This window comes from Schistocerca nitens, chromosome 6 (genome assembly GCF_023898315.1).
Source record: "Schistocerca nitens isolate TAMUIC-IGC-003100 chromosome 6, iqSchNite1.1, whole genome shotgun sequence".
NCBI lineage: Eukaryota > Metazoa > Arthropoda > Insecta > Orthoptera > Acrididae > Schistocerca > Schistocerca nitens.
The window spans coordinates 439,244,842-439,268,758 of record NC_064619.1 but is presented as its reverse complement, the minus strand read 5'-3'; positions in this window follow the sequence as shown (position 1 = coordinate 439,268,758).

Sequence of the window (23,917 nt, the reverse complement as noted above, 5' to 3'; positions counted from 1 at the left end):
CCGGCCAGGTGGCCTTTGCTGTGGCTGGGTGGTGCCCGTGGGGAGGGCCCTTGGTCGGAGTAGGTGGCATCAGGGCGGAAGACCCGCAATGAAGCGTGGTACATCGTCTCTCGCTGGTGGCCAGCCGCCAGCAGTCTCTAAGCGTTCTCGGACTCAATTTAACGCTCAGAAGTACAATCCGAAAACGTTCCCCTCCCTGGCCACACCGTGGGAGGAACGTAAGTCTCAGGATGGCAGTAGCAGTTATTCGCCCCGATTCTTAGTTTGTACGAGAGCTGATGGGGAGACTTTTCTCTCCACAAAGCCTCAGTTCTTCGTCGAGCATTTAGAGGACAAGTTTGGGGAGGTGGAGGGCTTGTCCAAAATGCGCTCTGGATCGTTCCTGATACAAACGGCATCCTCTGCCCAGTCACGACGGTTACTTGCTTGTGACAAGTTGGGGGATGTTGCTGTTACGATCACACCCCATAAGAGTTTAAATATGGTCCAGGGAGTTATTTATCATAAGGACCTTCTTTTGCAGTCTGATGACGAGCTGCGCGCCAACTTAGAGTGCCGAGGTGTACATTTCGTCCGGCGCGTTCATCGGGATCCGAAGGAAAATCAGATTGCTACCGGTGCCTTCATCTTGGCCTTCGAGGGTGATACGTTACTGGAAAAGGTCAAGGTGATGGTCTACCAATGTGACGTCAAGCCCTATATCCCTTCCCCGATGCGGTGCTTCAAGTGCTGGAAGTTCGGCCATATGTCTTCCCGCTGCACTTCCAGCCTCACATGTCGAGATTGCGGACGCCCATCTCATCCCGATATTCCATGTGCCCCGCCTTCCATCTGTGTCAACTGCGGGGAGCACAATTCACCTTGCTCGCCAGACTGCAGAATCTTCCAGAAAGAGCGCAAAATCATGGAATATAAGACCCTGGACCGACTGTCCTATACTGAGGCCAAAAGGAAATACGACCGATTACATCCTGTGAGAATGACCTTCCTACGCCGCTGCTACAACACCTGTGCTAGCCCCATCAGTTTCGCGACTTCCGGCTGGATCGACGAGTAGTACAACTCCTCCTGCCCCCTTGCCAGTGGGGGGCTCTACCCACTGGGTTGCTCCTGTGCCACCTACCTCAGGAGCAACACCATCCCACCCATCGGGGACGTCCGTCCCCGCATCTAAGCCGGAGAAGTGTCCAACTTCTTCGGCTTCTCACGCTCGCAAGGGGTCCTTTGGGTCCCTCCCTTCCCAGGTTTCCACCAGCGGGAAGGGTGACGACCGACAGTTGCGTAAGTGCCCACAATCCGCTGGTCGTAGGGCTTCACGATCCTCCTCAGTCCCGGAGACTGAATCGGTGAAGCCCTCCCAGCCAGGTAAACCCAAGGAGCAGCGTGAGAAATCAAAGAAGAAGAGCTCTAAGCCCAAGGCACTCGCGGTGGCAGCCACCCCACCGCAACCTTCCAGCTCTGCGTTTGAGGACGAGGTGGAGATTCTGGCGTCCGCTGAGGACCTCGATCTCGCCGGTCCCTCAGACGCCATGGATAGCGCTAGCACTGGTGCTCAATTGGAGGCAGCAGGTGACCCAAGTGCGTAATCTGCCTTCCAAGTCCCGTCACGCCTCTCTCAGACATGGACAATACCATCCTCCAGTGGAACTGCAGCGGTTTCTTCCACCATCTAGCTGAGCTCCGACAACTTATCAGCCTTCACCCTTTCTTCTGCATTGCTATTCAGGAAACTTGGTTTCCAGCAATGCGAACCCCCGCCCTCCGTGGCTATCGGGGTTATTATAAGAACCGGGCAGCTTATGAAAGGGTGTCTGGTGGCGTCTGCATATATGTCCTTAACTCTCTTCACAGCGAGTCTGTACCTCTACAAACAGCTTTAGAGGCTGTCGCTTTTCGGGTGTGGACGCCACAGGCTGTTACCGTCTGCTGTCTTTACCTTCCACCGGATGGTGCTGTCGCGCAGCATGTCCTGGCTGCTTTGATAGCCCAATTGCCGCCACCTTTCTTGTTACTGGGCGACTTCAACGCCCATAACCCTCTGTGGGGTGGGTCAGTAGCGACAGGTCGAGGCTCCACCATTGAGCATTTATTAGCACAGCTCGATCTTTCGCTTTTAAATGATGGTTCCTCCACACACTTTAGCGTGGCGCATGGCACGTACTCCGCCATCGACCTTTCGATCTGCAGCCCTAGCCTCTTACCGTCTGTCCAATGGAGAGTGCATGACGACATGTGTGGTAGTGACCACTTTCCGATCTTTCTGTCACTGCCACAGCGTCAGTCTTCTCTGCGCCCTTGCATGTGGGCTATGAATAAGGCTGACTTGTTTTCCTCCATTGCCGCTATTGAGCCTCTCTCAAGTGATGACATTGATGCGGTGGTTCAATCGGTCACCACCGGCATCGTTACTGCCGCCGAATCTGCCATTCCCCGTTCTTCTGGGTCCCCTCGGCAGCGTACTGTGCCTTGGTGGTCGCCTGAGATCGCTGCAGCGATTAAAGATCGCCGGCGGGCGCTCCAGCGTCACAAGCGACATCCCTGCATTGAACACCTCATCACCTTCAAACAGCTGCGTGCGCGGGCCCGCCGCCTTATCCGCCTAAGCAAGCAGGAATGCTGGGAGCGGTATGTGTCCACCATTGGCCTCCATGTCTCTCCATCGCAGGTCTGGGCCAAGATCCGACGCCTCTATGGCTATCGGACCCCTGTCAGCGTCCCTGCGCTCTCACTGAATGGCGCAGTTTGTACAGACTCCGACGAAATTGCCAACAGCTTGGCAGAGCATTTTGCTCTTAGTTCCGCTTCTTCCAATTACCCACTGGCCTTCCGCTCCATTAAAGAGCGGATAGAACGTCGGAGCCTTTCTTTTTGAACCCACCATCCGGAATCCTACAATGTTCCATTCAGTGAGTGGGAATTTCACAGCGCCCTTGCCGCTTGCCCTGATACCGCTCCCGGGCCAGATCGCATTCACTGTCAGATGCTGAAACACCTTTCAGAGGACTGCAAGCGACGCCTCCTCGACCTTTACAACCGTCTCTGGGTCGAGGGTGAGTTTCCGTCGCAATGGCGGGAAAGCATTATCATCCCCGTTTTGAAACCGGGCACGAGCCCTTTGGAGGTGGACAGCTACCGCCCCATTAGCCTCACCAACGTTCTTTGCAAGCTTCTCGAACGGATGGTGAGCCGGCGCTTGAATTGGGTACTGGAGTCTCGGGGCCTTCTGGCTCCGTATCAGGGTGGGTTACGTAGAGGCCGCTCCGCCACCGACAATCTGGTGAGTCTGGAGTCGGCCATCCGTAGTGCCTTTGCCCGCCGTCAGCACCTGGTCGCTGTCTTTTTCGACATACAGAAGGCGCACGATACGACATGGCGTCATCACATTCTTTCTACACTTCATGGATGGGGTCTTCGGGGCCCTCTGCCGATCTTTATCCGAAATTTTCTGTCGTATCATACCTTCCGCGTGCAAGTCGCGACCTCCCATAGTTCAAAAAAAAAAAAAAAATCAAATGGTTCCGAGCACTATGGGACTCAACTGCTGAGGTCATAAGTCCCCTAGAACTTAGAACTACTTAAACCTAACTAACCTAAGGACAACACAAACATCCCTGCCCAAGGCAGGATTCGAACCTGCGACCGTAGCAGTCGCGCGGTTCCAGACTGTAGCGCCAGAGCCGCTCGGCCACCAGCGGCCGGCACCTCCCATAGTTCTTCCCGCGTTCAGGAGTACGGTGTGCCACAGGGATCTGTCCCCAGTGTCTGCCTGTCTTTAATAGCAATAAACGGGCTCGCTGCAGCGGTGGGAAATTCTGTCTGCGCTTCCCTGTATGCTGACGACTTCTGCCTTTACTACAGCTCTACTGGCATTGCAGCTGTTGAACGTCAGCTACAGGGCGCCATCCGCAAGACGCAGTCCTGGGCTGTAGCGCATGGTTTTCGGTTTTCGGCTGCCAAGACCCGCGTTATGCATTTCTGCCGGCGCCGAACAGTCCATCCTGAGCCGCGGCTTTATCTTGCCGACGAACTCCTTGCTGTGGTGGAGTCCCACAGGTTTTTGGGTGTAGTTTTTGATGCCCGGTTGACTTGGCTGCCTCATATTTGGCAGCTTAAACAGGCGTGTTGGCGGCATCTAAATGCTCTGCGATGCCTGAGCCACACCAGCTGGGGCGCCGACTGATCTACCCTGTTACGGCTCTACCAGGTATTAATCTAGTCTCGTCTGTATTATGGGAGCCTGGCTTATGGCTCAGCATCCCCGTCTGCGTTGCGGGTGCTGGACCCAATCTTACACAGCGGAATACGACTTACCACTGGTGCCTTCCGGACCAGCCCTGTGGACAGAATACTAGTGGAGGCAGGTGTCCCTCCCCTGCGGATAAGGCGCCAACGTTTGCTGGGCGCTTATGCTGCCCATGTTTTTAGCTTGCCCCGGCATCCAAACTATCGTCTCCTGTTCCCGCAATCAGTAGTCCATCTGCCAGAACGTCGGCCCCGGTCAGGTTGTACGATCGCGGTCCGCGTCAAAGAGCTTCTCTGCGGGCTTAGGGTTTTCACTGTTCCACCTCCTTTCCGGGCCACTTTGCGTACACCCCCATGATGTGTTCCTCGCCCTTGCCTTCGGCTCGACTTGGCACAGGGCCCGAAGGACTCAGTCCCTCCAGAGGCCTTCCGCCGCCGCTTTTATTCCATCCTGGCCACGTATCAGGGCTCTGGCGTTGTATACACTGACGGTTCGATGGTCGCTGGTCGCGTCGGCTATGCGCTCACTCTAGGGGACCATTCCGAACAATGTTCCTTGCCGGATGGCTGCAGCGTTTACACTGCTGAGCTGGTCGCCATCTTCCGCTCCTGCTCAGGTGAGTCCTTCGTTATCTGTAGCGATTCCCTGAGCGGTTTACGAGCTCTCGACCAGTGTTTCCTTCGTTCTCGTCTGGTGATGGCTATCCATGAGTCCCTGCATACTCTTGCCCGTTGCGCCCGCTCTGTGGTCTTTGTGTGGACCCCCGGTCATGTCGGTACCCCGGGCAATGAATATGTTGACCGCCTGGCGAAAGAGGCCATTAGTAAACCATCTGTGGACATTGGCCTCCCAGAGACTGATTTGCGGGCAGTCCTCCGCCGAAAAGTTTTTACACTTTGGGACGCTGAATGACGCGATCGGATCACGCCCAATAAACTCCGTGCCATTAAGGAGACGACGACTGTGTGGCGGTCATCCATGCGAGCCAATCGCAGGGACTCAGTCGTCCTTTGTCGGCTCCGCATTGGCCACTCCCGGCTGACACACAGTTACTTACTGTGTCGGGAGGACCCTCCTCTGTGTCGCTGCGGGGCGGCTTTGACAGTGGTCCACATTTTGTTGGCCTGCCCCCTTTTAGCTGTGGTCAGGCGGACATTTGCGCTGGCTGATACGCTGCCTGCCCTTTTAACTGATGACCCTGCTATGGCTGGCTTAGTTTCACGTTTTATTCGGGCAGGGGTTTTTTATCATTTAATATGAGTGTTTATGTTTTATTTTCTTGTTTTGTGTTGATTCTGGCCTTTGGCCTACGGTTTTAAACTGAGTTTTTAATGTGTTCTCGGTGATTGGCTTTTCCTTTTTTATTCTATGGTCGGCCAACCACCGCCACACTCCGTTTGATTTTAATTTTTTATGTCTGTTCTTTGTCTGAGTTTTTCTTGTCCTGTGTTGTCTCTATTATCCGTTTTTTACTCTGTGTGGTAGTTTTTAAGTTTTGGAACAAGGGACCGATGACCATTGCAGTCTGGTCCCTTTAATCCCACAAACCAACCAACCAACCAACCAAGTTAAACTTTCCCTATTTATCACTTTATAACAAGGAAACTAATTATACAATGAAGGCTTTCACGACCGGATGGTACTGTTGTTGATAATTCTTCCGGGTTATATAGCCGTGGTCCATGGAATTCTTCTATTCCTAACGTTTCGTCCAATACTACGTTGGACATCTTCAGAGGTATGGCTGGCGAGTCGGGCGTCGGAGAGCGGCCTAAATACCGAGGAAAGTGGGCGTGGTCTAGCTTGCACATAGTAGCAGAGAGAAAACTAGTCAAAGATAAAATGTAACTATCGATAATAGTCCGTCATAGATAAAAATCACTTATCGATTCTGTAACGCCACTGTCCATATCTCGCTTAATTTTAAGGCCTCTTCTTTTCTACTAAAATTATCTTCATGTTTATAAATTTCAATAGCCTCCCTATACAGTCGTGGATAATAGTTCGTGGTAGCACTTAAAACTGTAGTTTCATAAAACTTAACTACATGATCACCTGACTGAAGTGCATGTTCCGCGACGGCCGATTTATCTATTTTTCCCAGTCGGCAAAGACTTTTATGCTCCTTCACCCTCGTATTCACACTTCGTTTCGTAGTACCAATATAGACCTTGCCACAAGTACACGGAATTTTATACATACCTCTAGATGATAATTCACTTCCAGGAAATAGCCCTCTGCAACTTCCTGGATATCGAGGGGGCCTTCTATCTTTAACAGAACGAAGTGCTCGTCCTATTTTTCTGGTAGGTTTGAATACCGGTTTCACTTTATGTTTCAGCAAGATTTTGCCGATTCGATCTGTAACCTTACTAATGAGAGGTAAAGACACCGCGTTCTTCCATTGCTGTGTACCATCCTTGTCCTTTGGCCTGCTGTAATTACGTCTTAAAACTCCATTAATTGCTTTGTTTGGGTAACCATTCTTTTCGAAGTCCTGTTTCAAATGATTCAGTTCCGTATCCAGATGTTTCGGCGCATAAATCCGTTTTGCCCTGTCGACTAAACTTTTGATTACACCTCTTTTTTGTTGTGGATGATGATTGGAGTTCTTATGTAAGTATCTATCAGTATGTGTGCTCTTCCGAAACACTTTATGTTTTAGACTGCCATCGGTCTGTCTCATGACTAACACATCGAGAAAAGAAATAGCCTGATCTTTTTCCACTTCAATGGTAAACTTTTAGGGTTTATGCTATTAAGATAATCAAAAAATTCGTCTAAGGCTTTTTTACCGTGTGTCCAAACCACGAATGTGTCGTCTACATAACGATACCAACAACATGGTTCCTTATTTGCTTTATTCAACGCTAATTGTTCAAATTTCTCCATGTAGAAATTGGCAATCGCAGGGCTCAACGGGTTACCCATGCCAACACCATCCACTTGCTCATAAAACTCCTCATCCCACTGAAACTAGCTAGATGTGAGACAGTGTCTAAACTCAAATCTTCAGGGAAAACTTCCGTTATGTAAACCATAGCTTCATTGACCGAAATCATAGTAAACAGAGATACAATATCAAAACTGACCAGAATGTCATCAGGACCCAAGGTTAGACCTTGAATTTTCTCAATTAGTCGGCAGGAGTCAGCAGGACCAGCCATACCTCTGCAGATGTCCAACGTAGTATTGGACGAAACGTTAGGAACAGAAGAATTCCATGGACCACGGCCATATAACCCGGAAGAATTATCAACAACAAGGAAACTTATTACTGTGCGAGTACCAAACTTGGTAGCATTAATGTCAAGGAAGTCAACCAGGTAAATCATGTGAGACAGCTCTCCACTATCTCGCTGGGAAGGTGGAAAAAGCACTTCACTTCCAAGAAATAGCCCTCTGCATCTTTCTGGATATCGAGGGGCCTTAAGTAACACGACCTTCGATTCCATGGTAAGCGCAGCAGAGGTGCATGACCTGAGGACCACTATATGTAGGCGGACCTGGGCCATGTTTAGTGGAAGGAAGGTAGAGGCTACCATGATGAATGAAAAGATGGTAATGAAGACCACTACAGACTGCCCACAAGGACGAGTTTTGTCTCCTCTGTTGGGGAATCTAGTGGTGAACGAACTCATTGAAGAACTAAATTCTAGAGAATGCTTCTGCCAAGAATACGCAGATGACCTTGTCGTAGTAATACTTGGCAAATTCACTGACACAGTGTAATGCCACTTACTCGGACGAGAAATAAAAATCAAAAATTAGCTCCCAGTACCCCAAAGATTTCCCCCCAAGTCCCAAATTCCCAGAAAAGTGAATAAGCGAACGAAGTTCCATTTATCACTACTATTAGGACAATAACAAGTAATTAAATCAGGAATCTAAGACTTGACAATTTAGCAGTCTACGAAAGAAAGACTAAATTTCAGTAAAATTAAAATCAAAATCATGATAAATCGCAAAATCAGCATAAATTAACATTCGCAAAGTAGAACCAACGACCCCAAAGAATACTCCGTGTGAGTACTCTTTGAGAATCGTGAGTAATGACTAAGTATAATTCAATGCATTGTCACTACGTTACGAGAGTTAGCCGAAGCAGGTCATATATTTGAAGGCTCGTACATGTAGGAGCGCTTAGATTGTTTTTGAGATTGAATAATTGCGATCTATTATGACGCAGTAATACGATCTTCTGACTTCAAATATCACAGCATTAGAATTCGAACGGAAGACTTTTACCTACTAGAATAAAGTGAACTTTTAACTAGACAATTGAACTAAACATTACTTAGACAGTGATTTAGGCAACGAACACTGATAGACAATTTTCATAATAGCCAGTGGTTTATGGAACTTCAGGGATAGGTCCGAAGCATATAATTTAAATCCCCCCCAACACCTGGGAAAGTTTTCTTCTGAAGGCTCGGTTAGGAAATGACTGATATTGTGTAATAAAACACCCTCTCGTGCCAAGCCGTGCATTTGTGATTTAAAATTCTATCATATTATTGACATGAAACTCCCGAGTAATAATGACGCGCAGCAATAATACACTCCTGGAAATTGAAATAAGAACACCGTGAATTCATTGTCCCAGGAAGGGGAAACTTTATTGACACATTCCTGGGGTCAGATACATCACATGATCACACTGACAGAACCACAGGCACATAGACACAGGCAACAGAGCATGCACAATGTCGGCACTAGTACAGTGTATATCCACCTTTCGCAGCAATGCAGGCTGCTATTCTCCCATGGAGACGATCGTAGAGATGCTGGATGTAGTCCTGTGGAACGGCTTGCCATGCCATTTCCACCTGGCGCCTCAGTTGGACCAGCGTTCGTGCTGGACGTGCAGACCGCGTGAGACGACGCTTCATCCAGTCCCAAACATGCTCAATGGGGGACAGATCCGGAGATCTTGCTGGCCAGGGTAGTTGACTTACACCTTCTAGAGCACGTTGGGTGGCACGGGATACATGCGGACGTGCATTGTCCTGTTGGAACAGCAAGTTCCCTTGCCGGTCTAGGAATGGTAGAACGATGGGTTCGATGACGGTTTGGATGTACCGTGCACTATTCAGTGTCCCCTCGACGATCACCAGTGGTGTACGGCCAGTGTAGGAGATCACTCCCCACACCATGATGCCAGGTGTTGGCCCTGTGTGCCTCGGTCGTATGCAGTCCTGATTGTGGCGCTCACCTGCACGGCGCCAAACACGCATACGACCATCATTGGCACCAAGGCAGAAGCGACTCTCATCGCTGAAGACGACACGTCTCCATTCGTCCCTCCATTCACGCCTGTCGCGACACCACTGGAGGCGGGCTGCACGATGTTGGGGCGTGAGCGGAAGACGGCCTAACGGTGTGCGGGACCGTAGCCCAGCTTCATGGAGACGGTTGCGAATGGTCCTCGCCGATACCCCAGGAGCAACAGTGTCCCTAATTTGCTGGGAAGTGGCGGTGCGGTCCCCTACGGCACTGCGTAGGATCCTACGGTCTTGGCGTGCATCCGTGCGTCGCTGCGGTCCGGTCCCAGGTCGACGGGCACGTGCACCTTCCGCCGACCACTGGCGACAACATCGATGTAATGTGGAGACCTCACGCCCCACGTGTTGAGCAATTCGGCGGTACGTCCACCCGGCCTCCCGCATGCCCACTATACGCCCTCGCTCAAAGTCCGTCAACTGCACATACGGTTCACGTCCACGCTGTCGCGGCATGCTACCAGTGTTAGAGACTGCGATGGAGCTCCGTATGCCACGGCAAACTGGCTGACACTGACGGCGGCGGTGCACAAATGCTGCGCAGCTAGCGCCATTCGACGGCCAACAGCGCGGTTCCTGGTGTGTCCGCTGTGCCGTGCGTGTGATCATTGCTTGTACAGCCCTCTCGCAGTGTCCGGAGCAAGTATGGTGGGTCTGACACACCGGTGTCAATGTGTTCTTTTTTCCATTTCCAGGAGTGTATTTGACTTTAACGCTTGGCGCTTGTGTAGAATCTTTCACTCAAATAACAAGCCCACTGTTACGATTTCTTAGATACATGAAATTACGTCCAGCTTGTAGGGAATTTGTTGTGGATGTGACTGTACTGGTTTTATCATTAATATTTCATCATTAATCAGTTAAACAACAATTACGAACGATTAATTACGATTCTTAGTGAAGTAAATATCTCACGCACGTCGACATTTCGGTGCAGCACTGTTATTTTGTGTAACGTCATCTTCGTAACTTGATAACGATCTCAACACTCTACCGACTGTCGCCGAGTTTTAGCCGAGGCCAATTATAAATCAAACCAAATCATCAAGAAGAGACGTTATAACAGTCAGGAATACGGCACAAGGAGGGTTGGACATTGTGCAAAAATGGTGCATTAAACAGGATCTGAGAGTTCATCCTTAGAAGACTGTTGTGGTGCCATTTACGAAGAGAAATATTCAGCACGCAAGTTCGAATCTAAAGCTCTTCGATGAAACTCTACCTGTGAAGGGGTTAGTGTAATATGTAGGGGTAACCTTGGATGAGAAGCTAACTTGGACCCGTCATATTAAGAGCATCTGCTCCAAGGCAAAAAGCACTTTAGTGAGTACTAGGAAGGCTTGTGGCAAAAATTGGGGCCTAAGCCCCAGGGGTATGCACTGGATATACACCACAGTGGTTAGACCTACAGCGGGTTGCTGCTAAGGAGCTTGCTAAGGTGCAGAGATTGGCCTGCTTAGTCATAACTGGCGGAATTAGCAGCACACCAACCGCTGGAATGGTAGCCATGCTGGATAAGCCTCCACTTCACCTTTGGGTCAAGATGGAGGCAGCAGCTGGGGCATACAGACTTAAAACTGGCCAAAACTGGGTCTCATTCGGATATCCAGAATCACACACTAACATAGTGAGTGAGGTAAATATATGAATGGCTGAAGAAATGCCTGCCGACTAAATAATAACTCCCAACTGCTTCGACAAGCCTTACAACATAATAATTGGAAGTAGGGAGCAGTGGGAAAAACAGTTCGACACTGTACGGAGGACATCGTTTGGTTCACCAATGAGTCGAAAACAGATCAAGGCGTTGGGGCAGGGTTGTACGGGGTTCAGCCAAGACTGGATAGCATCATTTCTCTACGGAAACTGGCCTCTGTATTCCAAGCTGTAATTACTGCATTCAGGGCATGTGTGGAGAAGAATATGCATAGGTGCTACAACGACCGTAGAATCTACATCCATTCAGACAGCCAGGCAGCCCTGAAATCATTGGCAGCTCCTGCAACAAGATCTAAGATTGTTGCTGATTGCCACAGGGCTCTGGTGGAGCTATGGGGAAGCAATAGGGTGAACCTAATGTGGGTCCCTGGCCACTCAGGGATCTGTGGCAATGAGCAAGCCGATAGATTGGCTAGTATGGGGGCAACATCTCCATTTATTGGACCGGAACGTGTCCTGACAATCACCAACGCTATGATCAAATTAGAACTACGGAACTGGCTTAGGAAACAGGACGTAGGACATTGGACCAAGGTCCATCGTAAAAACATAGTAAGGTAACGATGCCAAAGCCATGTTTTAAAAGAAGCTCTGTAATCCTGGCATTGAACAGGACAGAGATCAAACTCATGACTGGACTAATGACCGGCCATGGGAATTTCAAAAAACACCTACTCACAATGGGTATAACGGAAAAGGACCCTAAATGTAGGATCTGTGATGAGTGTGAAGAAACAGCATCACACCTAATCTTCGAATGCCGAGCATTGGAGAGGAAAAGATACAAATCTTCGGGACAAATAGACCTGAAGAAATTGTGTCTAACAAAAAACTGGTAGAGGGACTCCTTGCACTATTTCAGTTGGCTTTACTAGATGTACAGGGAGCGATACCACACAATAAACCTAGTTTCGGTGCGGGCAGTGGCGGGTCAGACCTAAGCTGTTTTAGCTCCCCTGTTAAAATTAATCAATGTCAAGGACATGGGGAAGAAAAATAATGCAGAATCAGTTCAACTGAAACACTTTTAATGTGCTGCTACGGTACATTATACCATTACATACCGGTACCATTACTGCTACAAAAAGGGGCTCAATATGGTGCCTATCAGTGTCCAGAAGAATCTGAAAGCGCAAGATTGCATTCTGAACAGCAGAACGAGCATGTCCGTAAGTATGCTGGCTACCTCTCTTGATATGTTGCGCTTCAGATCAGCGCGTGTGTGAACGTTCCCGTGGTAAACCCTGTCCTTCAGGTAGCCCCACAACGAGAAATCATACGGAGTGCGATCAGGTGATCGTACCAGCCAAGCGTATGTAAACGATCGGTTGATAATTCGATCTTTTCCAAATGTGTTTCGGAGAAACAGATGGACTTCACGAGCGATGTGTGGTGGGTCCCCATCTTGCATGAAAACTACTGAGTTCAATGCGTCTCTCTTCTGTAGGGCGGTCAGATGGCGAAGCATATCGCAGTAACGCTGGCCAGTCGCACTGTACGTCTTTGGTCCTTGAGCCCCAACAGGTTAAAAAAAGAATAGGCTAGTCATGAACGTAGCCGTGAAGCCACACCATGCGGTGATGCGTTCACTATACACAGGAACTTCATGCACAGGGACTGGAGGTGAAGATCTCTACACTTGGCAGTTCTGTGTGTTCAACTCACCCGTCAGAGAAAAATGAGCTTCGTGTGTCCATAAGATGGTCCAGGGTCAGCCGTCGTCAACTTCAATCCTTGCGAGAAAACGGAGAGCGAAGTCAGCAGGTCGTTGTGCGTCCTGTGGTGCAAATTGCTATACGATATGCATCTTGTACGGATACCATTTGAGAATAGTTCGAAGCACCATTCGTACAGTGGACCACGGGATGTTCAACTGTCGTGACACAGCACGCGCACTGCCTAAAGGTCGGGAATTCTGCCCAGCGCGGTCTGTCATAGCAACAGCGATTTCGTCAACCACCTGTGTTGCAACCGGTCGTCAGCCTCTTCCCAGAGCGACGGCCAGTTCTCCAGTTGATTCAAACTTCATCACGCTCCGCCCAGCATGTGGAGGAGGAGGACCCTTCCGTAATCATTTCGGCCGGCGATATTCTCGAAGTGCAGCTCCAGCATTATTGTTGTTTTGATAATAGACCCTCACCAATAACGCCCTGCTCCTTTTGTCCGGCTCATGTTGAGACATGAACAAGTGCACTGCGACTGGTCTGGTGTGTGAGACTCTGAATCATGATGTCTGATCACGACACCTGATGGCCATAGTTAGAAATGAACTGCCGGCCGGTGTGACCGAGCGGTTCTAGGCGCTTCAGTCTGGAACCGCGTGACCGCTACGGTCGCAGGTTCGAATCCTGCCTCGGGCATGGATGTGTGTGATGTCCTTAGGTTAGTTAGGTTTAAGTAGTTCTAAGTTCTAGGGGACTGATGACCACAGATTTTAAATCCCATAGTGCTCAGAGCCATTTTTTGAACTGAACGGTGGCGCTGTGCTGCTTGGAAATCATGCACCTTATGTTCTGGACATCAATGCTACCAAGTTTGCTAATCGTACGGTAATTAGTTTCCGTGTTATAACGTGTTAAATACGGAAAGTTTAATTATAACCACCCAGTTCTAAATGTATGACGTTGGACAAGTCGTGCTAATGATTAAATTGGATTTTTATCATCGTTAAGAGACGCATGGTGATTTTTTGATTTGATTTCATCTGCACTTAAACTTTTGACTCACAATGGAACGTCCGTAGCGGTAGGCTTTTTGAAAACACGTACACGTTGCTTCCATTTATCACAGCTTACGGTCATTCATCCTGTTGGGAGCTCGTCTGCGAGTAATCGTCGTAAAAATAATCTCGTAATCTACCACAGGTTTGAAAATAACGCTGTTTTTTTTCCGAACGACGCCGTAGCTAGCAGTTACGTTCTTCAGGTGCTATGCAGAAGGTCGTGGGCGCCATCTACATTTTCAGTCTTTTTCGAAATGACTGATTATAATTTTAGTTCAATTAATTCGTTTATACAAATGATTTTGAACGTAATTTTTGCCGCTTCGTTTTAATTAATTTTTTATTTGTTGTCATTATTTCTATCTTTCATTTTTTCTTCATTTTTTGTGTTTGCCAATGTGATTTTAACTAATTCTGTGTATTTCCGGCAATTTTATCACTTCATAGTTTCTTCTATGATCTTGCATTCTTACTTACATTAATGATTTTGCTCAAATTTTGTTTTATTTAAAATCATTTCTTTCTTTGAAATCTTCATTTGCATGATTACAACCCTTAAAAGTATGAAATAATTGCTGTTGACAATAAGATACTGTAAGATACTTTTTCTCAAAGTAATTATGGCTGAATCTGGGCCGCTGTTTGACCACTCTATTGGGCGGCTTGCCGCTATCCATAATGAATCATTGTATATCTGTCCATCGTCCGCCGTGCTTCTCTGCCTTTCCAGCGAGCGTTAATTCTTTTCGTTTTCAGTTCCTGGACCAGGATTCCCGCTTTCAAAAGGCACATTAGTCACTTTCATCATCTCTGAAATGCACATAATTATCACGGAATCTTCCAGTTAACTCATATCATACAAGTATAGTTAACAAAGTTACTTTTGCCCTACCTTTGTGTGCTCCACGATCTGTTTCGTTGTGGTACACTCATCATTTCAGGTAAATTGCAATGCTCATTGCATTAAATTTTTTTACTGGTTGTGATAGGTGACAGTCTACTTGAATATAGCTGGCCCTCGATTCTGAAATCACCATATCGAACGCTCCGAATCTGTTGTGCCCATACACTGCTTACGATTTGCTATGAATCGGTGTTACTGGGCAATCCCCACGATCGTCGAAAAACGCCGTCACTGCACGTTGACGGAGTAGTGTGCAAAGTTGATCATCGATGGTGAATTACCTGAAACAACAGGAAACAAAAATTAGGAATACAGCAGGTGGTAACGGAAATTTTTATAACTGTAGTTTTTTTCCCTAGAACTGACGTTCTTCAGAAAAAAAGAACGCACTAGGAAAGATTTTGTGAAAAGACAAATAGTACTGGAGATCATACGGAAATAAAAGATCTGGACAAAGTACTAAGAAGACAATGCTTATTGAAAATACTTTAAAAGAAATGGAGAAAAAATCAAGGAGGAGATTGACGAAGAATACAAGATATTCATAGTTCACCAGGTTACGCAGCTGCACAATTTACAGTTTAATCACCAATAAAAAAGTGGTTAAAGGTTTCAAAAATAACCAACTTCAAAATATTCACACCGACAGAAGCCAGTTAGAGTCAAAACTTTAGCGGTAACATGCAATGCTGTAGAATTCAGAAAAAAAAAAAATATCAGCTGACCAGCTACACAAATCAACGAACAAATATGTCTAATGATCCATTGTTGTCAAGTATAGACAGGATACTACGAGTATATTGCACATGTACCATCCCTCATGATAGTCATTCTAATTATATTCTGGAACATAATAAACTTCATTACTACACTTACCACTCACATAAGCCTGAGATTTATATAACTTAAAGAGCATATAAAAAGGTGAAAACCAAATGAAGCAGATTTTTCTAGTGAAATTCTGATAAATAAGCACCAGCGATCGACATACCCGACACAGTTCGTAACAGCTGCTCCGAATACAAAAATAAGGCAAGAAGGGGAGATCTACCTCCTATGCGAAAATGCGAGTAGCACCCGTGCGCTAGATGATACTGACAAACATCTACATCTACATCTACATCCATACTCCCCATGCCACCTGACGGTGTGTGGCGGAGGGTACTTTGAGTACCTCTATCGGTTCTCCCTTCTATTCCAATCTCGTATTGTACGTGGAAAAAAAGATTGTCGGTATTGTTCTGTGTGGGCTCTAATGTCTCTGATTTTATCCTCATTGTCTCTTTGCGAGATATACGTAGGATGGAGAAATATACTGCTTGACTTCTCGGTGAAAGTATGTTCTCGAAACGTCAACAAAAGCCCGTACCGAGCTAATGAGCGTCTCTCTTACAGAGTCTTCCATTGCAGTTTATCTATCATCTCCGTAACGCTTTCGCGATTACTAAATAATCCTGTAACGAAGCGTGCTGCTCTCCGTTGGATCTTTTCTATCAACCCTAACTGGTACGGATCCCACACCGGTGAGCAGAATTCAAGCAGTGGGTGAAGAAGTGTACTGTAACCTACTTCCTTTGTTTTCGGACTGCATTTCCTTAGGATTCTTCCAATGAATCTCAGTCTGGCATCTCCTTTACCGATGATTAATTTTATATGGTCATTCCATTTTAAATCACTCCTAATGCCTACTGCCAGATAATTTATGAAATTAACTGCTTCCAGTTGCTGACCTGCTACATTGTAGCTAAATGATAAAGGATCTTTCTTTCTATGTATTCGCAGCACAATACACTTGTCTACATTGAGATTCAATTGCCATTCCCTGCACCATGCGTCAATTCGTTGCAGATCTTCCTGCATTTCAGTACAATTTTCCACTGTTACAACCTCTCGATATACTACAGCATCATCCGCAAAAAGTCTCAGTGAACTTTCGATGTTATTCACAAGGTCATTTATATATGTATATTGTGAATAGCAACGGTCCTACGCAGTCTGCGATTTGTGGTTTTACCAGTGGGGGGGATGTCTTAGGGGGTTAGTATAATTACATATGTTACTAGCTTGGACCGTGGCGTTACCCATGGTTAAACAGTTATTTATAAACACATGTTAATACCGAAACTCACTATTCACGCGTATGCACTGTCAGAAAAACCATCCCTTGTTATATCTTTAAAAGTACATTATAGGTAAAGCTTATTTATAAAATCATCTATATACAAGTATACGACGGGAATTCAAAAAGTAAAGGCACATTTGTGAAAAGCTGCACTTATTCTGATGATAGAAAACTGAAGCATGCGTTATTTTTCTACGTAACCTCGCTGGACTTCAATGCAGTTTTCCGGACGTTTTACGAGTTTTTTTTATTTCATCAGAAAATACGTTTTTCGGTTGCATCTGTAACCAATTTTGCACCGCAGCAATGACGCCTTCATCACTTTCAAATCTTCTTCCCTGTAGTGCTTCCGTTAAGGGTCCAAACATGTGAAAATCACTTGGAGCCAGGTCTGTACTGTATGGTGGACGCTCCAGCACCTCGAATCTCAACTCCTTTATTGCGACGGCTGTCCGTTTGGCAGAATGTGGGTGAGCGTTATCTTGCTGCAGGATGACACCTCTTCACAGTTTTCCACGACGTTTGGATCTGATTGAAGGTTTTAGTTTCGTACGCAACACATCACATCCACCATACAATACAGATCAGGCTCTAAAGCCTCGTTTACGCTGGGGCGACGTCTTGCAACATTGTGGCATGCTACGGAAATGTGGCGTGCGTCGTCTTGTAGCATGCTACAACAGGCAACATCTTGCGGCGTATGTTGCATGCGGCAGGTTAATTTATACCAAAGCAACAGAATTTGTGCCACACGTGTGTCGGTCTTGCAGTATAAAGGATGATAAAGTATCGCAGCGGCGACCTACTTGGTACTTGCACACGCAGCTAACAACGGAAATGAAAACCAAACGAAAAGAAAACGATGGTGGAAGAGAAGAGTTTTTAAAGAAGGTCCACGAAATAGTATCCTAGGAACTAGAAGCAGACGATGGTGCGTTATTTAGTAATGTGTGCTTTCGTCCCAGGCGCGTTAGTCCGCGCCATACTGTTGCCAAAAGGTAACCTAACGGTAAATGTTCGCACAGGTACCGGGCCGGTCACCACCCTGTGTCAGGGCCCGGGGTGGGACTTTCAGCCCCCAGCTCACCCAACTCTGCGGTACGACTGCTGCGGTATGACTGCCACACTACTTCCCTCGCAAGCTCGCAAGTAAACGGATGACGCACCTTAAACGAAAGCAACAATGACAACACGAGGATGAATATTTGGTTCTAAATGTTTTGAAATGCTTAACTACCACATAAATAATCAAACATATTAATAGTGTTAATAGTAAGACTGTATTAAAAACTTTCAGTGTTCGGCTCCACAAATTTAAATTATATGTAAAGTTTTACTCCAGTGCGTGGGAAATAAACATCCCACGTTGGGATGCATAAACTAAAGTCAGAGGAGGGGATGGTCTGATGCAGAGGGGGGGAAATCCCCCCCCCATCCCCCCCTGCAAATCGCACACTGGTGCTACGACACTCCCCTGCGGCCCACACAACAACCTAAACACGCCCGACAAGTGAAGAGGCTGACGTGGCGCCTAGAATAGGAAATTATTGCCGAGCAGTGAGGAACTACCAATGGACATTACAATATAAACACGTCCCACGTGCAAAAGACGCCCCTGAAATAGGAAATTACGGCCACCCACTAGGGTACTGCTGACGGACATTAAACAAGAGAACAACACATTAAGAGAAACAGAGACACGTGCTGCGCACCAAACAACAGACCTACCTCCCTGGAGTATATCGATCGCGGACATTCTGCAGCTTACAGGAGATTTAAACATAAAAATTAGATACAAGTTGCTATCGGATCGACAAGCGACACAATTCAACATCAAAAACATCGGACGTCATATACATTGATCAGGTAGGGCGTTATGACCACCGACCTACTTTCGACATAAACCCGATCCCGAGCGGTGTAAGGCGCTGCAGTTATGGACTGTGCGGCTGGTCCCGGCGGATGTTCGAGTCCTCCTTCGGGCATGTGTGTGTGTGTGTGTGTGTGTGTGTGTGTGTGTGTGTGTGTGTGTGTGTGTTTGTCCTTAGGATAATTTAGGTTAAGTAGTGTGTAAGCTTAGGGACTGACGTCCTTAGCAGTTAAGTCCCATAAGATTTCACACACATTTGAACATTTTTTTTAAACCCGACCAGGCGAGGACTGACTGGTAGCCAGACACTCGCACGTTGCATGTAGTATCAGTGAGCGTGTCGTCGATGTGCGCAATGGGGAAGGCGCGCGATCGGTCTGAGTCTGACTGAGGGCTCGGCGTGAGCATTTCAGAAACTGCACGAGTTATCGGGTGCTCGAGGAGTGCAATGTTGAGTGTCTTCAACACGTAGCGAAACAAAGGTGAAACCACGTCCATACGTCGTGGGGTTGGGTGGCCACCCCTTGTTACAGATATCTGACTTCGTAAGTTGTGCAAACCAGTGAAACATGACAGGCAGCGAACTGTGGAGGAACTAAGATCAGACTTTAAGGATGTGCGGATTAAAAGTGTGTCTGAACACACAGTGCTCCGAACACACCTAACGACGGGCCGCCGCAGCCGACAACCTCTGCGTGTGCCAATGTTATCAACAAGACATCGGAAACTACGACCGACATGGGCACGAGACCATCGACACTGGACGTGGGCGCACTGGCAGAACGTTGCATGTACTGATGAATCCCGATACCTTCTTCATCATGCCGACAAGAGGGTGCGGATCCATTCCAGGGGAATAGCTCCTTTACATCTATCTGCACTGTGGGACGGAGACAAGCTGTCGGCGACTCCATTACGCTCTGGGGAATATTCACGTTGACATCCGTGGATCCAGTTGAGCTCGAGCAAGACACCATCGAGATCCCATGCTATACACGTAGGACAGAACAGGTAGTTTAATTTGTGGAAAGGGCCGGCCGCGGTGGACTAGTGGTTCTAGGCGCGCAGTCCGGAACCGCGCGACTGCTACGGTCGCAGGTTCGAATCCTGCCTCGGGCATGGATGTGTGTGATGTCCTTGGGTTAGTTAGGTTTAAGTAGTTCTAACTTCTAGGGGACTGATGACCACAGATGTTAAGTCCCATAGTGCTCAGATCCATTTGAACCATTTTTTTTTTTTTTTTTTTTGTGGAAAGTGGCCAAAATGAGTGGTTGTCAGTTGCACTCGAACATACTACTTTATTCATTTGACAAACATTAGAAGTGTAAAGAAAACATTAAAAACAGAGCAAACTAAACACTAATTTTAGAAGTTAATTCCCGGATAAATGCGCCATTCAATCTCACACCTCAAGGGCAAAACAACTTTAATTTAAAACTGGCTGAAGGCCAATCACTTTAAACTCAAAAATAAGAATTTGAATTTTAAAAGGCCTCATTTTAAAACATTTCTCTAAATTAGGCTGAAGGCTCAAACAATCTCATGCCTTAAGGGCAAAACAACTTTAATTTAAAATCGGCTAGAAGCCATACATAAACAAACAATAAGGACAAATAAGAAAAGGCAGCACATCAAACGACGCTCAGAAGTTTCCAAAGGTCGGGCTGGAATTCAAACACTAAAGCTCGCTTAGGTGAGACAGGCAGTCGGCCCAGCAATTCTCAACCCGATGGCAACCCGATGGAGAGACAGTCAGTGGATCAAGCGACATGATAACTTCCGTTTCACCCGACCAGTACACAACAGGAAGTTCAATGGAACAACGCAGAAGGTATCGACGTCGACAACGAATTACAAATTCAGCTGTCAAACATCCACAAATGACGAAGAAAATACACTGCCTGAATTTACATCAATGGCCAGGGCAGATAACCAGAACGTTAATGGCCACAAGGCAGATGATTCCGCTGGTGCACTTTAATTCAAAAATAATCAAGTTAAGTTCAACTCCACAGGAGGGCACCTAGAATTTCGCCAACTTGAAAACACATGTTGTTGCTCACAGGAATGTCCCAACGAAATTCAAACGACACATTGTGAACAGTTAGGGCTGGCTGGTAGAATAAGTAAAGACTCAACTTTCGTGTCCAGGATCGGTGAGCCACGGGCCTCATAGCAATGGGAACAGTCCCTCACACTCCGACCGCACATGGACGCCGCCAGCGGCCCCGGTCAGACACGCGCCACGGAGACTTCCTCTCTGCTCCACACCAAACGACCAACTGCCCGTACACGCCACAGCCGGAAACTATTAGAGCGAGGCCAAAGGTACTACAAGGGAGAGAATATCGATACATGCCGCGGCCAGCGTGATCCATCAGCAGCACCAAGCACCTCTACTCAGCTGAGGATGACACGGCGGTCGGATGGTCCCGATGGGCTTGCAGTGCAGTGCAGTGCATATTATGGCTTTGGCACTTGATTATGGCCTAAGGCCGAAATTGCAATAGTGTAATAAAAACACAGTCACTGGTGTGAAGATGATGTCCTTCAAAAAATTCTTTATGACAGTGAATCCCAGCTACAACAAGTTGATACTATCGGCTTCATTTTCTTTCCTATAGGTTTTGTCTTACGTTTATTCACATTGTAAGAGAGCTGCCGTTCGCTGCACATGGTGGAAATTTTGCCCAGGTCTTTCTACACTTCCTTAAAATCGTCCAAAGACCATATTTTCTGTAGACGACAACATCTTCAGCTGACAATCAATTAGTGCTGCTGATTCTGTGTGCCACATGGTGTATCTATCTGTCTTATAGAAAAAGAGCCGCTAATCAAAACGTCTTTATTGCGACTGGTTTCAGTCCTCAGTCATGTCACTGTTGTCAAGTAGTTATTATTTACAATATAATGCATTTTAATATACGGCAATAGTAACTTACGGTGGATTTTATGCTGCTTGAGCTATAGGTTTTACATCGTAAGCTGGTTTAAATATCTTAAGACACCTGATAACTTTAAGACCGAAACCGCTTATAATAAAGAAACAGTGACAGCTCTCGGCGCCGAATCACGGTGTTTTTTTAATTACTTACGAGGTTTATCTTTCATCCAGATCGAGCCGCAGCCCCCCTCCCCCCCCCCCACTCCACGACCTGGGAGGGGGTGATGCCCCAGTGGCTGTAGTCGGCACGGGCAGCATCCCGTATCGGCAGAGGGTGCCGCGTGTCGGCAGAGGCGGCTGATTTACTGCGACGGCCTCTTAAGAGCGTTTTCGGGTCTGCTGGCGCCGCACCCTCACCAAAGCCCAGGGCTCCCACCGGCTCACTTCCCAGGTAAACGAGGGAGGGGATCCCCATCGCTTGACGCACCGGCCCGTCTGATCAAAACTATTCGGTGCCTCACACTTCGTGCCTTGCAACTGATTTCTTCGTATCATGTCTCTGAAAATCACGATCCGATCAGCTCACTATAGAAGTACCATTATATCGACTCCAGCTGAGGTTTCCTGCAAATTATAATCGAGATGAAACGTAAGGAACGCAACTGGATTGGATACTGAAGTCTTCTAGGCACATAATGTGGTTCCTTTGACGTATCATACTGATACCGTACCTACTACAGTAAATTTGCAAATTTTATCAAGACAGGCTCTTCGGCTCCCATCCCTGAGACAAAGGTGATAAGAAATCCGAAACATCGATCCATGCCTTGGTGAACTCTGTGAGTGTAGTGGCTCAGCGTAAATTAGCATCTACACTTTATATACGGATCAGTATGTCAGAACGTTTTTTCTACTATATAGAGGATGCCAAAAATAAATGACTCCTTAATCCCCCCAAAACAAACCAACCTGGAAAATTTTTTTATGAAAGGAGTGCAAGGCGTACCTCTCTTTCAGATCACATCTGGCAATGGTATGAATCAACGATAAATCTCTGTGTCCAAGACTTATAAACAGTTGGCTCGAAGGCTTCGCAGTCGTTATTGCACCTCCATCGGCAGGAAGAGGAACAAAATGGCTCTGAGCACTATGGGACTCAACATCCGAGGTCATCAGTCCCCTAGAACTTAGAACCACTTAAACCTAACTAACCTAAGGACATCACACACATCCATGCCCGAGGCAGGATTAGAACTTGTGACCGTAGCGGTCGCGCGGTTCCACAGTGAAGCGCCTGGAACCGCTCGGCCACCCCAGCCGGCAGTCTGTGCCACATAATTGGGAAATATGCAGGGCTGATATTTAAATATTTAAGATTCCTCTGCAACTGCCACCGTTGGCTCGATGTCTTCAAGTAGTAAACATTGTAATTCTGTGAACACCAACTAGGAGACTAGAAGAAAAAGCAGACGCAAAAGCTAACGAACCGTAGAAAATTCCTTTATAGACTGAAAACAAGCCAATGCGTACTGTAAAACGTGAAAATAATGAGTAGTTACAACTTCATTATCTCATGAAAACTTTTTAATGGTCAAAATAAAAGGAGCAGACTTTCAATGGTAAAGATCAAAGGTGTATACATGGATGTTGCAAGCAGTTTTTTTTTCTATTTAATCGTCTTCAGTATTTCGTCGATTCATTGATGACTTGAAAGAGTATAGAACAATCAACGGAATGTCGTCATGAAGTAAGTACAATGTCACAGTTATAAGGCCTAAGATGGGAAGATACAGAGCATGTAACACTATGCAAACAACGTAAACGAAGTCTTAACATCCGGTGCGGGCCAGAAAATTCTGAAATTCCCGTATTAGTATGAGCATCACGTACAGCTGACATGCGCTGGCTTTTTAACACAAAAAGCAAAGCAAATTCATTAAGATAAAGAAGCATTTTAAAGGAGTATGCTAAACTAAGATTAAGAGAAGGGCAAAGTGACAGAATTACCTACAAAGATATAAGATGAGAGAGAAAAAAGGTCAAAGGTAGCATTCGTCCACGGTAAAACAGTAAATCAGCATTGGGCAGACTACACCGTGAGATCAGATAACGGAACAAGCCAACCACACAATGGATACCTCGGAGGAAAAATGAGATGGGGAAGACAAAGA